A 19,660-nucleotide genomic window follows, 5' to 3' on the forward strand; every position below is an offset into this window, starting at 1 on the left:
GTGCTAAGCCCTTTATGCATATATTAATTTACCCATTCATCAAACTAACACAGTAGGGAGGAACTTGCTATGATCTGAATTTTGTAGATGCCAGAATAGGAAAGATTAAATCTCTTGTTCAAGGTCACAAAGCAGGTAAGTGGCAGAGCTGAGATTCAAATCCACATTGTCTGGCCCGAGAGTCCACACTTTAACTACTCTGCGACGCTGTCTCTACACTAGTAGAGAATCTCCTGCAGCCTCTATAGCATATAAGAAAAATTGCATATCAGATGTCGGCTACTTGTAAATATACATGATCTACTCCCAAACATTTGTAAGTAGCTGTTTACCTCATTATGCCAAATAAAGGTCTGGAAACCTTAGCAGCAAGTGACTTCATGAAGTAGTTCTGTATCATGTGGAAATCATGAGGAAAATCTAAATCAAATACCAAATCGCACTGTGCCTTTAATATCACTGTGAAAACAGCATGATTTTCTAGGACACACTGTGAAGTCTGAGGTGATAAGATAGCATATCTTAAAATGACTTGAAACCAAAAATGGATTTGTGAGTGTTATTCCCAACTCACCAAAAATGTTCTATTTTGACAGGTTAGAAGATGGGGATTCAGACCTCACCTTAATATATAAGGTATTTAAGTGTGCAAACCTCAAAGATTTCTGCACGGTATTGGGTCAGGATGTTTATGAAGAAAGTTCAATATTAGCTTATAGAACCGAGATAGAATGCCAATAAGACTTAGGTTGTTTTGTCATTTTGTCATTCATATAAGGTCCTTCATTTATTCTGACACCATCTATTCCCTTCTTTGAAAAGAGATGAATTAGCTCTCTTGGGAAATGTGAATGAATCAAGGAGGAGCTGAGTCTCCTGAACATAACACGCATTGTGCAACATGACCCTTATGTAATAAATCTTTTAGAAAGCAGGTATTCTTTTCCAAATGGGGCCTGTCTTCACGTTTCCCATGTGAGACTTGGCAAACGGGACATTCTGAGTCTGAGGCCACTTCTCTGCTCTTCAGCTGACAACTCTTTTACACAGACGTCAGCCAAAACCTTTACTCGAGCACGTAGAGGATGAAAAGTTTGAATCATGTCCAGTCAAGGGAATCCATCATCCTTGAGCTCTCTGCCTGCCCTGTGTTCGAACAGCATCATAGCATTCCTGCAAGTCATCCCAGCTCCAACGAGATGACACACAACCCTGGATAGGGAAAGGCTTAGCTGTCATGAAACTGGCAAATATTTGTATAAAATTGTTTGAGAGAAGGGGGTCTGTGGATCCTAATTTAAGAACCCCTGACATAAAGTCTGAACAGAAACAAAACCCCCAAACAAATGTTCATTTGGGGGAGGGGTGGCAAATGGAATCCAATTTAATCAATTCCAAAGAATTCTGTGATTCAAAGAGATTAATATATTTCTGAAAAATCGCAGGCAAACCATCTTTTTGCAAATCAAGTTTGATTCTTTAATGTACTAGAAAAGCCAGTAAATAAAAGACCTCTATAATGAATCTTTCTGTAAAGCAAATACTTGTTTTATAAACTGCAAATGTAATCCAAAGTTTTTCAGTTTTTACAAAAAAATTCAAATTTTCAGTATCAGATTTGCTTAAACTAGAACACACAGTGATATTACATGCACAGCAGCTAACTTCCATTAACAATTTACAAAGTAGCCTGGAGGTCAAGTTCAGGTATAACGGACACTGAAAAACAAGGAATTCCAAAAAGTCCCCACTCTTAGGTGGACAGAACCTTAGTTATTCTCTGCCCCAAAGACCTCATTTCATGGATGAAGAAATTTAGTTTCCAAGAGGTTACATGACCTGCCCAAGGTCATTGCAGTAGGTACAGATAATAAGGAATAACAGCTATAAAAATAATGATGGTGATGATGATGAAGATGATAGCACTGCGATCTATTGAGCATTTACTTGAGCTAAGCTTTTATAGACTTTAACCACATGTGCTTTTACTACAATCCTAGAGGAAGATTTTATTACACTCACTCAGCAGATGGAGTACCCTGTCCACTATCTGGCGACTCAGAACTCAAACCAACTCACGACTCAGAACCCTGTTCTGACTTGAAAGACTGTGCTCTGAGGCACTAGTTTAAACTGTTTCCCAGAATACAACAGGTAGAGTGTCACATGGTCTTGAAGTATAAACAATGAAGAAGTTATGAAGGAAAGATGTATCTACAACCTTTAAGGTTTATTCACATGTTCAAATGGGTTTTTAAAAAATACAATATTAGACACTCCTTCCTAATGCTACACCCTCACAGATAGACACTAGGAGTGTACCAGGAACACAAGCTCTAGGATTAATCCAGGTCACCTCCTGCTTGCAATATCACCCAGAAACACAACCTTTGCTACCCAGGCCTCTCCCTAGTCTGCAGGCCAAGGGAACCAAACCTCATGGAGTCCATGATCTCACTCCGCCACTTCTAGGCCACATTCTGGGTGCCTGCGATTCCATATGGCCATGTCCTAATAGCCCTGGAACCACTTCCAGGGCCTGCATACTGGTAGATCTCTTTTCCTGATCTCTCACCCTGAGGTAGACAACACCTATGTGTGCTATGGAGTGGCCTCTGAATGGCTATTTTCAGGAAACGCAGCTAGAGCTGGGCCGTGGGGCATGGGTCCATACTCCTGTAATCTAGGACTGGGCTGGGCTGGGACTGGAGACACACCGGGATTCCATGTTCGGGCACAGAACTTGGAGGTATCTGGGAGTTCTAAAATAACAATAATAACTGGCCTTCTCAGGTTTTACGGCTATGTATTTGTCAGTATAGGAGGATAAAATATACTTTATCAGCTTAGTGGGTGCATTTTTTAACATTAGAATAGTTAGATATGGGTGGGCCTCAATATGTGTTCTTGTCTTAGGCCTCACAAATAGTAGGCCGGGCAAGGCAGACTGGCCTGCTTTTCAACTTCCCCATGCTGCTTTCTCTGGGCTTTCCCGGTCCTTTGATCCTTCTGGCATGGCTCCATATCCGCGTTCATTCCTGTTTTCCTCACTCTACCGTTAATAGTGACCTCGTATGAAATCCATCTATCCAAACGTCATCTGCCATTTAGTGGCTGACCGCAGGCCACACACTGTATGAAGTGCTATGGATATGATGATGGACAAGAAACTCTTAGTTCCTGCCCTTGTGGAGCTAACTGTCTTGTGAAGGGTCCACTTAAATACGGAGGCATTTAAAATACAGAGTGATAAGTGAGATAGGAGGAGCAATACTGAGTATGTTGAGGGAGCATAATTCTTTCATAGGTGTCCAGTAAGGCTTTCTTGGAAAAGTAAGGTCTAAACGGAAACCCTGAAGAATAGGGTTTACCTTGGCAAAAGTGGATGAGGTAGGAGAAGAGGAAGAGCTGGTTCCAGTTTTGTTTTAAGTAGAGGCAACTACACATAAGGCCAGGCCTGAAGCCAGATCAAACATGGTGCCCTGAACTCAAAGAATTTCAATATACACTAAAGTACGTCTCTGGGGTGAGAAATGTTCCCGAAGAGATCAACTGCGACCAGAACAACACAGGTCTTATAAGGCATGCAAATGTGTTCAGATGTTACTTAAAGGTAGTGATGAGTCAAAGGCAGATTTAAACAAGGGCGCTCCAAGAAGAGACTTGCATGTTAAGAACATCAGGTTGGAGAATGCCTTATGTGTATGTGTATGTGCAGGTGGGGAAGGGATGGGAGGAAGGGGCAGAGACTGATGGAGCTAAGGAGTCCAAGTAGGAAGCATTGTAGTCATCCAGGTGACAGACAATGTTGACATGAACTGAGGGTTAGGTTGTAGTGAGAGAAGAAGACAAAAAAAAAAAAAAGAGGTAAACTCAATAGGACTTGGTAACTGTTTGGATATGGGGCTGATATCCAATGGACTAAAGCAAAGCTCCCAGCCTGGGGAGATGGAGTGATCAATCACAGAGAAAGAACATAGAGGGAAGAGTAAGTCTGAAGGGAGGTTTGACTTCATAAAGCACTACTCCAAGTCAGGGCTTTGAGTTTTCATCTTTTAGGACCACACGCTGAGACGAAGCATCTAGGGCCTAAGTGCTGGATTCTGGGGGTCTCCTCTTCACACTGTGCCTGGCTTCTTTCCCACCACCCCACGGAAGGGGAGAAAATAACAGCCAAAAAGGAAAAAGGGAATTCTTGACTGAGGCTCTCATTTATAATTCCTCTGTGAAAAGATAATCATTTGTTTAAAATATTTGGCCATTACAAAAGTTACCAGGACTATTCAATGAATGACAATGTGTCTGAATTTTCCCAATTATATTTGATTGTCAGGTGTCTCAATTATTATAGCAAAGATTCAGATTTAGTCAATATACGAAGATTTTGCTCTCAAATATTTGATGTGAACCTAATACAGGTTGATACTTTAAAGATGAAGAAAATTGCTAAGAGAATGGCTAATTCATATCCCTCACCTTCTCAAATTTTACACATGCATTTCGTAGTACATCTATATCAGAAATTAATCCTTATCAATATATCTGAGTTATAGTCTCTTCTCAATATACAAGAATTTCACATGGGCTATTACTGGAAGGAAAATTTTAAGTAACAGCATTTACTTTTGGATAAAAAGAATAATATAATTTTATTTTTTTTAATTTGCTAGACTAAACGTCAACTGATATGTTAATCCTTTGTGAAATGAGCAGCTATCAGGAAAAAACAAAAACAAAAAACAAACAAAACCCCCAAAGGATGGGTTCAGTTTTTGAGAAAAAAACTCTTCAAAGTAAAGGGCATCATTTTGCTCAATATTGATGAATATGGGTGCATTATTCACTTGCTATATTATATGCAGCATTATCGGGTATTTTTTTGTAAAAATCCAAAATTTAGGTTAAAAGCCAAATTTAAGAAAGTCGCTTTTGAACTTTTCAACAATTGTGCTATGTGAATTTTTGGAAGTTAAAAAAGTACAAATCAATGTTATGTAAGGAAATAAACAAAAACGGATGTGCAGCTTTCAAGGGCTCCATCAATATTTTAAGCAAGCTTAGAGGAAAAGTCATGTTGCTGCATCAGCAATGCCAAGGTTACTCAGATCTCATACTTATGTGCCTTTGGATACAATTCTTAATTATTTTATACCTCAGTTTCTTTGTGAATCAAAAAAATAGGGTCAAAACAAACTCACAAAAATTCCACAGAAAATAAGGTTTATAATGAAATCCTACATTCGATAAAAAGTATATCATTGTTATTAGATCCACCTTATTTTTGTCTTTACTAGAACTATATCCCTGTGAACCAACAGGAATGATTTTTTAAAATCTCTCCTTTACTGTAACTCTCTTTGAAATTGATAGAAAAATCTTCTCCCAATATGAATGGCCCTTAAAATATTAACAAAATGAGGGTAATTTAACAGAAGTATTACCCATGCCTAGATTAAGGGGTTAGAATCCTACATGTGAACTGCATTTTACAGTGAGGCAAACATAGCCAAATCACAATGTATTCAAGTAAAAACAGAACGACACCTTTCTGGATAAAATGCAGACCAGAACTGGAAATAATCAGACAGGCAGCATTGTCCTCACATTGTCCTAACATTGCACAGTAAAATGAACTTTTCTGTTTATCCTTCTCAAAATTGTTAGGAGTTCTCTTAGTGATAGTATCAAAATAGAAAGTTCATGGAAGCAGAATCTAAACTATTTCTGTTTGGCTCTGAGCAAGGTATTTATCTGTTTCATTCTGAACAAGGTAGCACAGTAGAATAAAAAATATCCCGGAGTAAACAATGGTAAAATCTGCCGGGTGACCACAGAAATAATGACTATAGAAACACTCGTATTAAAGTCAAATTAATTGTAGTTAGTTACAGGAAAAGACCATTAAAAGCGAGAAAGCCTATAAATGAACTAGATGGAAGTGATGCTAAGAGAAGCTAATTTAAAGTCATACCCATACACAGAGGAAATTATATTCTTCACATGGTATAAATCATTAACATTTAGAAGTACTGAAATTATTAACTACCATCTTCCCTTATGGTTCAAAAAAGTTGGATAATGATGGAGGATCATGAGGAAGGCAGATTAATGAGAAGTGGGTTTTGCCTGAGGAACTTTTTGCTTACCCCGCTCTCTTCCTCTTTCCTTCGTGAACTCTTCTTTAGCCCTTCCTTCTGAGATATTAATATTATACATCTCTCCAGGTCCTCTTCGGGCCTCTTTGATCAAGTAGCTCTGTCTCTTTGAGGCCTGCTCTTCCTCTGGATGTGGATGTTCAGGTTTCAACACTGGTTTTCTGCTGGCCACACTCTACACCCTCCCTCTGGATGATCCCTGCCTCCCAGGCACTCTCTCTGCTAAGGGCTTCAACTCAGAGCCCCAGGCTCTGCCCCAAGCCTCAGCTCCTACACCCAGATATCTGGTGGGCACTGCAACCTGGATGGCCCATAATCACGTCTAGAACCAAACTTCTTTGGACTGAGAGATTTTACTTTTACTCTGAGATGTGAGAGAATGAAGTTCCTCATCCTATAGGAATATCCTGAGATAATGAAAGATATATTTAGAAGAAGAAGAAAGCCAGTGGCAAAGCATAAGAAAGAAAAGCCGTTAACAATATTTCTTATAAATCTTCAGAACAAGAATTAGATATTTTAACAGTACTTTTAAGCATCTATGTACAAATTAAATTTAACATCATTTAAACTTGAAGTTCAAATGAAGGATGGCCCCTCACTAAATGTTAAAACCAAATTTAGAAACAGAAGTGGAAATGCTGTTTATTTGGAATTCTCCTTGGCTTCCAAGCATTGCTCCTTTACCATGCAAAGTAGAGAAGCTTTCAAAGGCCACTTGTCTCCAAGTTTCCCTGTGGTAGCTGATTATGTCCCCACCTGCACTGCAGAGAGTTAGATCCCTGGGAAAAACATCAAGAAAAAAAAAGAGAGAGAGAGAAGAATTAATGTATTTCTCTCCCTACCAAAATTTCTGTGTGAAGAAGTGGCAATTAGTTGTGTCAAGATGTTTTGGTATCATTAAAATAAAAGATATTTTTTTAAAGCTGAGGTGCCTATGAATTTAGATTATGTTCCCGACCTATTGCTAATGTAATGCCCACGTTATATTTTAAACATTTAAAGTACTACAAGATTTTCATTGAAAATCTGTAAGAATTTCTTCATGGGTTTATTTTACAGTAAAAATTGAAAAAAAACTGAATTTCAATACACTTACAGAAAAACTTGAACTTCATTCTGTTCTATACAACTCCTCTTCTTGTATTCTTTAGGTTAAATGATGGCAACTCTACCACAACACATGCCTCCTACCTTTCCTTTTCCTCTCACAGCTGCATCACCACCAGGTCCTAGATGTGTAATCCTACAATGTCTCAAATTCGTCCTGAGACTGATCACTGTCTTAGTTCAGACCCTCATCTCTTCCCATCATTACTACTCTCCTTCACTCCATTTTTATCCTCATTAGATCCATTTTCCAGGCTGCTGCCAAAACAATATATCAAAAACCCAAATTGAACCACATTACTTTTCTGCTAAAAATCTTTTTTTTTTCATTTATATATTCAACACATATCTGCTGAGGGCCAGGACTTATCTGTCAGAGCAATACACAGTGTTGGGAATATGGCATGAACAAGTCAACAGGCTTTCCAGGCCCATGAGCTTTGCCTTCATCACGTGATTTCCTCTACTGTGGCTTGTATAGTCCTCCACGATGACAGCCCTATCGTCCGAGCGTCATTTCTCACCATCCCTATCTCAAACACTGCATCAGCAACACACATACACCTGTCTCTAGTGTCCTGTATACACCATGCTATTTCTCACCTCTGTGATTTTTCTCTCACTGAAATTTTCTTCTCCTTCCCCACTTTCATCAGCCTATTTCTATCCGTTCTTCAAAGAGAGGAAATCCCTCTTAAGGCCAACTCAGGCTGCGTGAAGTATCTCTTTACTGTGTTCCTATAATACCTACATTCCATATCTCTACAGCTACTACATTCCGTTGCAAATATCTCTGTAAGAGGTTTGACAATTAAGTTCGCAAACTAATCCTAGAAAAAGTGCTACATACCTCATTGCTGAACATCACTATGGTCACCTTCGAAGTCCTCCCCTTGGGAAGCTATACACCGATGCCAGCACCCAGTCCACCCTTCAAAGCACTTTGGAACTCTTTCTCTGGAATGGCCATCAGAGCTGTCATTGTATTACCCTTGAAGTCCTGAATGTCATCAAAATGTCTTCCTTTCAATATTTCCTTTATCATCGGGTAAAGAAAGAAGTCATTTGTGGCCAGATCAGGAGAGCAGAGAAAGTGTTCCAATAGTTATTTGTTTACCGGCTAAAAACTCTGTGGGGACTGCGCAGGAGTGCAGTTTCCAAGCTCTCAGTCTCACGTGGAAAGGTTGTGGCTCAGGTAGTAAATGGCCATCAACTGTGATTGGATGGCCATCAGCTGTGGCTAGTTGGCCATCAGCTGTAACCAGTGAACCATTGGCCACTAATATAACTGCCATGGCTAGCAGCAAATGGGGGCTAGCAAGAAGATGGTGGCTGAGCTGGAAAGCGCAACTGCAGTTAGCACGGTGGAGTGTGGGTTGCAGATTGCAGAGAAGTGGACAGCAGGTTGCAGACAATGTGACTCCTACTTCCTGTGTCTCCAACCCAGCTGCCAGCAAGACTATAGTGGTATGACTCCCCTACCTATGGCTCTGTGGGGGTTCCTTTTTGGCCTCACCATATCCTGCGTTCTTATGTGGGGAGTGGGAGCAGAGACCCCGCAGGATCCCTCACAACAAACTCCTCACAGACAGTGCCCTATGAGCTGGTGCATTGTTGTGATGCAAAAGCCATGAATTGTGGGTGAAAAATTCAGGTCATCTTAACTTTTTCATGCAGCCTTTTCAGCAAATCCAAAAAGGAAACTTGGTTAACTGTTTGTCCAGTTGGTACAAATTCATAATGAATAATCCTTCTTATATAAAAAGGTTAGCAACATCGCTGCAACAAATTCACGAACTTAATTGTCTGATCCTGTGTGTGTGTATAATTTTAGGTACACCCAATTCTAGACTAACATTTAACAACTACCAAACTCAACATAAATCGTCATATATCCCATAATGATTTCAGAAAAAAATCGTGGCAAAAAGATGATGATGTTACAGAGAACTATAATTCGGGGAAGAGAGCAAGAGGCAGGAGGTGTTTGGATTACAATTCTAATTCCATATCAACGATGGGTTATAAAAAATTCAGGCATTCAGCAAATATAGACTGAGTCCACCTGACTCCCTTGTTCCTGTCACCTCTGCTGCTCTAGTACCTTTGCCTTCCTGATCAGAGTATTAATAATTGTGTTGTGGTAAAGGTTGGTCCTTTTGCTAGAGAAGGGGGATGGAGGAAAAGCTCTTAACAGATAGCTTCAAGCCATCTTCATATGGAATATGAGGAACTGGGAGAAAACTGAGTATGACAATATACTGAGACAGTAGAAAGTAATCATTATCCGCCAATGGACCATTATGACACAGACAAAAGGCCTCTGACCACTGGGCTGCTACAGTAAAAACTAAGACTTTCCTCCCAGGCTTCAGACGACTCCATGAGACAACAGGCCAGCTACCCAGTCCTGGATGGATTGAAAGGCTATTGTTTTTTAAGGCTGAGATTAGTGGAGAGAAAGATAAAACTATCTCCTTAGATGAGATCTTGGAATAACTGTTTGTTTTTTTCCATTTTAACTTACTTCTAGTTCTAATTAGAGTAGATAATATAAAGTTGATTATATATAAGGTACATAATTTCACAGTGAAACTGAATTTTCTCTAATAACATATGCCCCAAAGTATACATAAACTTAGTTTCTTTCCATCTGTTAGACCTGTTACTATAATTCGCTAATTATATAGAGCTGGTATCTACTTTAGAAATTTTGTCTGTGTATGTCAGTGTATTTCTAGTAGAAAATATGGTAACTGGACCCGTTCTCTTTTATAATTACTAATCTTGGGGGAAAACAGATTAATATAAGGGTTTATTAAAACCTTATAAGTTATATAACCTCTTATTCTTATTAAAAAAAAACTGTAATTGCTTTTTCGCTAAATTATGTTTCAGTACTTTTAGTAAATTACTAAGATGAACACTAGTTATATCCTCAGTAAGGAAAACAAAGAATAAAATAATAACTTTGTGGTTTGTAATGACAGTCTGTTTTCATGTGTGTTTTTTTATTTGGTTTTGGTGTGTTTTTTTTTTAAACAACAACAACAAACAACTGGTGGCCATGAATAAATGTTAATGTGTTTGCATTTCTGTAAGTTTTCTTAGGATGATATATTTAACCCTCATAATGTTTTTAAACTGACATATGTCCATTTTTCACATTCAGAAATTAATTACTAAGTTTAATTATTTTTACTGCTCCAGCAATTACTCATTATTTATTACATATTTATATTTACTGGTGGCCAGACACCTTAGACATTACTTGCCTTCCTTAACTAGTGACAGTATTCTGGATATGGGACGCATGTGGACGCATGCAAGTGTGTGAGTGTGTATGTGCGCACATGTGCTTTCATACACACATTGATAGATTCTTCATATCATGCTGCACATTTACGTACTGTAGACGTCCATTCTTAAGTTCAAATCCATTTATCCATTCACTGAAATATTTATTAAGCCATTAACTATGGCCAGGCCCTGTGTTCATTTTGAGTAAGACACGGTCCCTGCTCTCAAGAAGCTAGTAGGGAAAACAAAACAAGCACACGTCACAAAGGCAATGAGTGAGTTATATACAAGGTAATGTGTAACTCTCCTTTCTGAGTACATACCAGAAGTTAAATCGTATCTTAAAACTATAACAATAATACACAAAAACAAATGGATGTAGTAGGTATATTCATCTTGCCTTCTCAAATCAAAACCATCAGAGGGTGTATGTGGGTGTCTATATATGTACAGCCACTCTGAGCCCAGCTATGAGGTGTAGAAAGAAAATAATTTTATGTTACTTACCACCTTACTCATCTATATATTCAAAGTTGTCCACGTCCAGATGCTGAAAATCATTTAGGATAAACGCAAGTTTTTAGTAGTATTCATGAGAGTCAAGACGGTTCAGAAATGACTACCTTACCTACCTAGTGGGAAGCAGTTCTTTTACCTGGCAAAGTCATTAGACTCTATTCCTGAAGCCTGAAAGACACATTGGCCCTTCACTGTTTGTTCAGCTGATCACAAATCAGAGGTCATGCCATTTGCATTGATAATGGACTTTGCTCCAAATGTGTTAACTCCTGGTTTTTTGGTGTAGTTTCTTCTACCTAAGAAAAGTTTATTTAACCTCCTGCATGAAACTTTAACTAGAACTGTTACCTGAATAAGAACATTCCTTTTCCTTTATACTCTCTCTCTCTCTCTCTCTCTGTCTCTCTCTCTCTCTCTCTCTCTCTCTCTCTCTGTCTCTCTCTCTCTCTCTGTCTCTCTCTCTCTCTCTCTCTCTCTCTCTCTCTCTCACACACACACACACACACACACACACACACACATTAAATCAAGAAATATATGACATTTCCTAATTACTTATTCCATATAAGAATCAGGACTAATATGGAAAACAAATTAAATTATATGTCATTGACTTACCCTGACACGTACATTAAGTTACCTGACAAATCTGGGCACTAGGAGAGTACCTGCCAGTCAGTAAGATTGACATAAGCCTGTGTGGTGATGACCCCTCATCTTAGGCTTTTAGAATCGCACTTAGAAAAATATGTATTTCAGTGAAGAATAAATCCTGGATAATATGGAGAACAATCATAAATAACTTGATTTTTCTGTATAGCAATCTTTAAATAGCTAAATCTATGCTTCTTTAATGATTATTTGATCAGAATTATTAGCACATGTTGACTGTTATTGGGGTATTGGTATAAAATCAAAAATGAGAATTCCAAACTCAGTTTTCTTCATTAATGAATACTAAATGACCTCAAACCAAATCCAGGTAACTCAAAAACATCCCACTGGCTTGCTTAAAGCATAACCGGTAGAGTTTAAAACACCTGCTAGTAGTTAACTGCTTTAATTTGTTGCTTGACCATGCGGGAATAAATGTGCACACAGAGACAGATGTTGAGGTGACAATTAAGATGCTCATATCGCAGTAAAATCCATATGATGAATTTTAACACTCATAAACTTACACAGTACTTCAAAATCAGTCAGTAGCTTTCATAATTTGAATATTTTATCCTAAAGTCCAGTAAAATGTATAAATTTGGTGTCAGAGTTAAATTCGATCCAATAGGATTTGATATGCACTTAAAATAATAACCAACAATTTTCTGCGCAGCAGGTGCTATGCTAAGTGGCTTACATGCATTATATAATTTAATTTTTGTTAGAATTTTATGAGGTGGACTCTATTATTCTCATGTCACAGAGAAAATTGAGGGATTTTAGGGAGTTAAGTAACTTGCCCACTACTTGTTAATAAGTGACAGAACTTGGATTGAAATCAAACCTTTGTGTCTATGGTGCCAAACTCAAGCTTATATTTGGTCTATTGTGGATTAGAAATTAGAAGGCCTGAAATGGAGTCTCAGCGTTAATCAATTATTAGCCCTGAGTCCTTAGGGAAATCACTGAAGTTCTCCCATCTTCAATTTTCCCATATATTAAATAGAGCTAATAAAACATCCTAACCATTCTCACGGAGTTACCATGAGGATTCAAGAGATAATGTAAATAAGAAAACTGTAGAGTGATCTACAAATATCATTTTATTACATGGTTATAACTCATAAAGCATTTTGTAGGACCAAACATTAAATCAAACATCTCATTAGAAAAAGAGGCTTTCGGAAGCTGCTGTAGCTATTTTTTCTGCTCCTATAGAAAACGTTTGGCAGGGTGCCCAGCATGGCACGGGGCAAGTATTAGGAACAACGTCAATCCCCTTTTGTGGGTACCATGATAAATAAAAAGGGAATTAGTGTTGCAGTCAGTGGCATGGACTGAACATTTGTATTCTCCCCAAATCTGTATCTTGAAGCCCTAACCCCCAACACGACTCTAGTTGGAGATATGAGGAGGTGACAGTTAAATGAGAGCATAAGGGAGGGGCCCTGAGCCAGTAGGGCTGATGCCCTTATAAGAAGGGGAAGAGACAGCAGAGGCCTCTTTCTCTGTCATGTAAGGACACAGGCAGAAGGCAGCACCATCTGCAAGCCAGGAACGAGTTCTCACCAGAATCTGAATTGGCAGGAAGCTTGATCTTGGACCTCCCAGTCTCCAAAACTGTGAGAAATGAATGTCTGTTGTTTAAATGACCTGTCTATGGTATTTTGTTAGGGCAGCCCAAGCCGACTCATACAACCAGTATCATGTTCACCCTTCACGTTGCCAATGTCACCCAAAGAGCAGGGCCAACTGAGCCCTGCTGTCAGCAATGCAGTCTGATGGATCACATGAGGGGCTGGTAACCTGCAGTTGGGCGCCATGAATGTAAGAATGTCCTAGGCCAGCATAGCATACATGGGGCTTAGGATAAACTGCTTTGCCTAGAACAAAACTGTCCAAGCTCAGCAGGTGACAGTAAATATCCTTGGGAAAACAATCAAACCACACCAATAGAAAAATGAAAAAAGTTCTAATGATGCAGTCCTACGTCTGTAAGTATAAATTATTGCTAAAAGCTTGAAACTGAACCCATGCAGAGTAGATAGTAGAAACATTCTGATTAACAAAATTACAACCGAGCAAACAAAAGAATTTCTACATTAAAAAATTAGTAACGTAGTTCACTTTACTTCTTCCCCCTTTTCAACAGAGCACAGTTTCTTCTAAATTAATCTACCAGTTTCCTCAGTTAGAAGTTAGCTGAAGCCATTACATATAAAAAGAAGTACACTTTGAAATATTACTTCTGTAGGTTATTTTCCTTAGGATGACTATAAATCTTATTTCTTAGACATTGTGTCTTAATTTACAAGAAGATAAGCAAGTTTTCAAATGCAAACATAGCTTCCCAGAAAGGACTAATCCTAAATTCTAACTAATGTAAAACGCATAGTTGATAAAATGTTTCCACCTACCTCTTCCTTTCACACTAATCACCTCCCAGATGATTTAAAGAGAGCATTATTTGGGGAACATTTATTCCATATGAGGCACTACTCTAGGTACATAAGGCAGGAGCTGCTAGTTTTCTCGCCAGTCTCCAAGATAATGTATTAATTTAACAAATTGCTTCCCAGTTAAAGAAAACATTTCCCAGCTCTCCTTCTAGCTTGCTGAAGTCAAATGATTAGGTTCTAACCAATGAGATAGGAGTGGAAGTGATAACTTCTGGGTCGTGCCCGTAGAAGGAAAGGTGTGTGGTGTATTTCCTCTAGACTTTTTCCTTCCTGTGGCCTGCAATGTGGATGGAGTGGTGAGTTGAGCATGCGAAAAAGGAATGAAGACCAGAGGTGGCGAAGCAACAAGATGGAGTAGCTTGGGTTCCCAAAAAGCTGTTGTACTATATCTGGATTGTTAGCTGAGACAGAAACAAGCCTCTGTTTGATGAAAGCTACTGTATTCTTGAACTCTTGTTACAGTAATCTATCCTGTATTTTCACTAATAGAGGACCGTGCATATACCTTGTGAGGTATTACTATCCCAGTTTTACTGGGAAAAATTGAGACTTAGATTAAAGAACTTCCTTACAATCACATAGGTTGTAAGTGGTGAGGCTAGGGTTTTAATCAAGTGCCTTTCCTGTTAGATCTTTTTTTGTACTAATAGAGAGAAAATTATTAATTTATAGAAAATTAGTATCATGCCACTTTCTAATCCCTGATCTATTAATCTCTTAGGATTATAAAAGTCTTCAGTTTCTTTGAAATGGAATCAATGCTACAAACCCCTATTTTTCTAATAAAATGCCTGATAGTTACCAACTCCTCCAGGACCTCTCCCTCATAAAATGTTCCATTAGGAAAATTATGGAGAGAAAGTATGCTGACTCTCCTGGACTGTGAAATGAAGGACGAGTCAGAATGCCCTTACCATATACAAAATAATACATTGGGAAAATCAACAATAATTCAGAAACAGGTCAGAGGTTATTTTGGTGTACATTTTCTTCGGTAGTATTATCTTTAACTAAACACATAAATTTGTTTTCGGAGGGCAACATATATATATTCATTCAACATTTGACAAATATTTATTGAGTGCTTACTCTATGTCAGGTAGTTCTTTAGATATTGGGGGAACAGCAGGAAATAAACTAGACAGAGTCTCTGCATGCATGTGAATTATTCTCAAACACATCTACTATAATTAACGCCCTATACAAATGAACATAACAGGCTTTCAATGTGTGTCAATAATTTGTATTTTAAAAATAAATTTTATGTTTTGGAATAATTTGAACTCTACAGAAAAACTACAAAGATAATACAGAGAGTTCCCATATACTCCTCACCCAGTTTCCTGTAATGTTAACATCTTACATTACTATGGTATATTTTTCAAAAGTATGAAATCAATATTGGTACATTTCCATGAACTAAATTCCAGACTTGATTCAGATTGCACTAATGTCTTTTCTCTATCCAGGATCCAACCCCAGAGTACCACGTTACATTTACTCATCAAGCTTCTTGAGTCTCCTTTAGTTTGTGACAATTTCTCACTTGTTCCTTTTTTTTTATCATGACCTTGACAAGTTTGAGGAGTACTGGTCAAGTATATTATAAACATCCCTCAATTTGGGGGTTTTAAATGTTTTTCTCGTGATTGAACTAGAGTTACAAATTTTTGGAAAGAGTACCACAGAGGTAAATTCCATTTTCATCACTTTATACCACGGGAGAGATGAGACTATCTATACTAATGACTTAATCACTGATTAGCACTCATCTCGAAGGATTCCCAACTGTATTGACCAGAGAATGTTATTTAGAAACCCAGATCTGGACACTGGCTGTGGCTGTTGCTGCTGGGAGATTATTGTCTCCGAGTGTTCCCAGTAAGTAATGTGATTTTAAAACTTAAATAACGTTTGAACATCAGAACTAATGAGTTCCACTTCTGAAAGTCAATATTAAAATACAGCAAATTTATTTGGGAATATATACATATACGTATGCATGTACATGTGCACACACACACTAATTTAGAGCTGGTAAAATAATGTTAGGTATAGAATGGTAAAATGAATTATTTAAATGCTACATTTCTGTTGTTTATATTCTAAGATGCTAGGTCTTAAGGAATTTACACAGGAGCACACTTGTATGTAGCAGAAATGCATTTTCGAAGGCTCCTTAAAAGAAAGAGGGCATAACGTTCTTCAACATGTCTTCCCTCCGGTCTGCTGCTTGTCACACAGCAATTATGACTGGTGCTCTAGCAGGCATTTTGCGTACTAGGGCCACAGTGTAGGACTGGCAAAGTGTTGAGCTGAAAGGAGCCTGGATTTCTGAACGACTTTGTGGAGGCATCATATGTGTATGTCCTGAATTGCAGACCTCCAGACTTCTTTTGTGTGGGAGAAAAACAAACTATCTCTTTAAGCCATTTTTACAGAGCTCTGTGTGTGTCAAATATAATTCCTAACAATAATAGATTGTTTGGAGAAGAGGTAGAGGGAAGTAACATTTATTGAGAACCTACTATACATAAAGTACTTTATTTATATACGTTCGTTTATGTAATCATCAAAACATTATGTTTATAGTGGAGAAAATGAAAGATTAGTGACACTAACACTCTTACTTAGGTTGTTACAGCTTAGTATTGAAACTAAGCCAGAATTGAAATCGAACCCTGCTTCCCCGTTACAACATGCTAAATAAATGTCTTGCTTATAGTAGGTACCCAAACCTATGTTGATTACTAGCGATGAGTGCCAGCACATACCTTGTTATGTCCCACTCAGCAAGTAACATAGAATGATATTTAAATAAATACAATTATGTATATTTAAATATGCAATAAAATAGAAACATGCATCCGTAGTTTGAGTCCCCTTACTTCTCTCCATGATCAGCACGTCAAACCGTAGAAATAGCATGAGCGCCATTTTAGGTGTATAACCTCAGCACTTATTGCCCTCAGTCCATATATAACTATAGTTTTCCTCTCTGGGCTAGAATGGGAAACCATTCAAATCATTCGTCAATCTATCTACCAACTTATGCATTCATATTTACTGAGGATCTACTACATGCTTACAACAAAGGGTTGGGGTGCGACTGGCATCTAGTGAGTAGAGGCCAGAGATGCTACTGCATATCTTATAGTGTACAATCCCCCACAATAAAGAATCATACAGTATAAAATGTCATTCATGCCGAAGTTGAGAAACCCTATTCTTTTGTAACTGCATATTCATATTTATTTTTTTTTTGTTTTTATAAACTTTTGGAGAATAGGGAGTGTGTCTTATTCAACAACATATATGGAGGAAGTAACAGGTCTCACGTCTCACAGTTCTTTCCCTTCCATTCCATAGCTACTGCTGTCACCTTCATCGTTTCTCCCACATGCCTCTTTAATAGCCTACCTGGTTTCCTTGCCTCTAGTCTTTGCCCTCTACAAGTCTTCACCATATATTTTTTTTAGTGATTTTTCTAGAACACACATATATGACTAGTTCACAAGGTCTACTTGGAACCCTGGCATGGCTTCTCACAAAATACAGAATCCTTATAGCATTATGAAGCTTTTCCATTTGTTTCAACCATTCACTGCAGGTTCCAACCATCCACTGACTGTTTCATCTCGTACTTATATTGCAGCCATACATGACCTCTCTTACTGCCAGAAAGAAAACAAACAAACAAACAAACAAAAAAAACTAGTTTCACAAGCTCTACTTGGAACCAAAATCCAGAATCCTTATCTACTAGTCCACAAGCTTAGAAACTTACTGTAAGTATTTCATACATAAATAATCAATAGTAAGTTAAAATTGTTTTGTTTGTTTTTGCTACTTAAAGATAAGAAACAGAAAGGGAGAGAATAATAAATTTTAGGCTCCCTTGTAATTATGTGACTGAGTTGCCTGATATGAGGAGACTACGTTTGTGTTAGGATATAATTTTTTTCTTTCTAAATGACCATGAAGATAACTAGCTTGTCCTTTCCATTTATGATCACAGATAAAAGATAACATTTAACTGTGAATGTGTTTTATTTGGAATACTTACATAGTTCTTAGTATATAACATTAATATGTGAAGGCCCTAAAGAGTCCATTAAAACTCTGCACAACAAGTTGTATTTTAATAATACAGAGACTATGTAAGATGGAAGCTAATTTCTGCTGTTTAGGTAACATAAGCAAAAAACAATTTCCCGAAACAACTGAAGCTTATAAGTAAAAGAGGTTTAAAATACACATGTCCTACAGATGGCAGAACTTAACATCAGCCCGAAAGCACAGGAAAAGGAAAAGATTATAAACATTCTCTCCAAACCCAGGTTTCTTTCAAGCCTTCTGCTCAAAAGAGGATAAGGATACTAATGAATATTCAACTCATAGTTTCTTCTAATAATAAATTCCACCTCTAAATCTGTGAAGAAAAACAAACTTGCCTTATGTTTAGGTTCTCTCACAAGCTAGTGGTCTTTCATATGACTTTAGGAGTTGACGGCATTTAAATATGAGAAGACTGGACATACCAAGGCAAAGAGAAAAACCAAGAGCCATTTTGTCAACATTATTTCCTAACCTCCATTGGAAAGGTGAGCATTTTACAGACCTCTCTGGATCAGCAACATTTCTGATAAAAAAAAAAGAAAAAGAAACCCTGTTCTGCTTGGGCAACTTTTCGTTTCAAAGAAGAGCAATGAATGGGGATGATGGTTTTTCTCATCTTTATATCGAACAACCCACAAGTCAAGACCTTGTCTTGCCATCATTTCTCATGCAAGCACAGAGGTAGGGGGTGGTATTTGAGTTCTGTCAGACTTATCCACCAGGATTGCTAAAATCATCCTCCAACTTAGTCTCTCTCTCAGGAAGGAGCCCGAGGCTATGGAAACCACTCATTCATCACCTGCCATACCACAGTGATTCTGTGAGCAGACATCCTGGGCTGGCATAATTTGCTTGCCAGCCCTGAGGTCAGCCTGCTTAGTGACTGAATAATCTTTTCTTTTCCATACACTGTCTTTTGTGTGTCTAGGTGATGTTCCTGATCCACTATCAATGATGGTGAATCTAAAAAGCAAAATGTGACCATATAGCAGGGCAAAGCTCGAGGGCTGTACACAGAAGGAAAATGTCACAAAAATGACAGGAATTCTTGAAAACAACCCTGGCCAGCACTACAAAGAGGGCTTTGCATTTGTCTGCATCTTAGGCTTTCAGAAACCTGCTTCCATCTGACCCTACACCCCCAGCCTCTATTTTGGTCTTAGTTTCAGGCAGATTTCTATTATCTGGAACAATTTCACATGTTGACTGGTACCCTATATATTTACAAGGACAGAGAATCATTAAATAATAATCATACTCAAGCACCTTGGACAGGATTAAGAAAGGAATGTCAGCTTTAATTTTGAATTTTCTTGTTATTTGTCAGTTTGCCTCTCAGAC

At 38.0% G+C, this 19,660-nt stretch overlaps 1 protein-coding gene across 9 annotated transcripts in view; it reads right to left on the minus strand.

Annotated features, from left to right (window-relative positions):
• Positions 1-19,660, minus strand: part of ZNF385B (zinc finger protein 385B) — a 387,935-nt gene that overhangs the window by 99,027 nt on the left and 269,248 nt on the right. The window contains exon 1 of one of the 9 annotated variants that reach the window (XM_081052530.1): positions 11,073-11,263. The exons of 7 other annotated variants lie outside the window; for them this stretch is intronic. The gene's annotated coding sequence lies outside the window, so the exon portion shown is untranslated. Of the gene's footprint in view, positions 1-11,072; positions 11,264-19,660 lie in introns of those variants that run through there. One more of the 9 variants, XM_081052528.1, reaches the window with a different exon arrangement.

This window comes from Rhinolophus hipposideros (genome assembly GCF_964194185.1).
Source record: "Rhinolophus hipposideros genome assembly, chromosome: 6".
NCBI lineage: Eukaryota > Metazoa > Chordata > Mammalia > Chiroptera > Rhinolophidae > Rhinolophus > Rhinolophus hipposideros.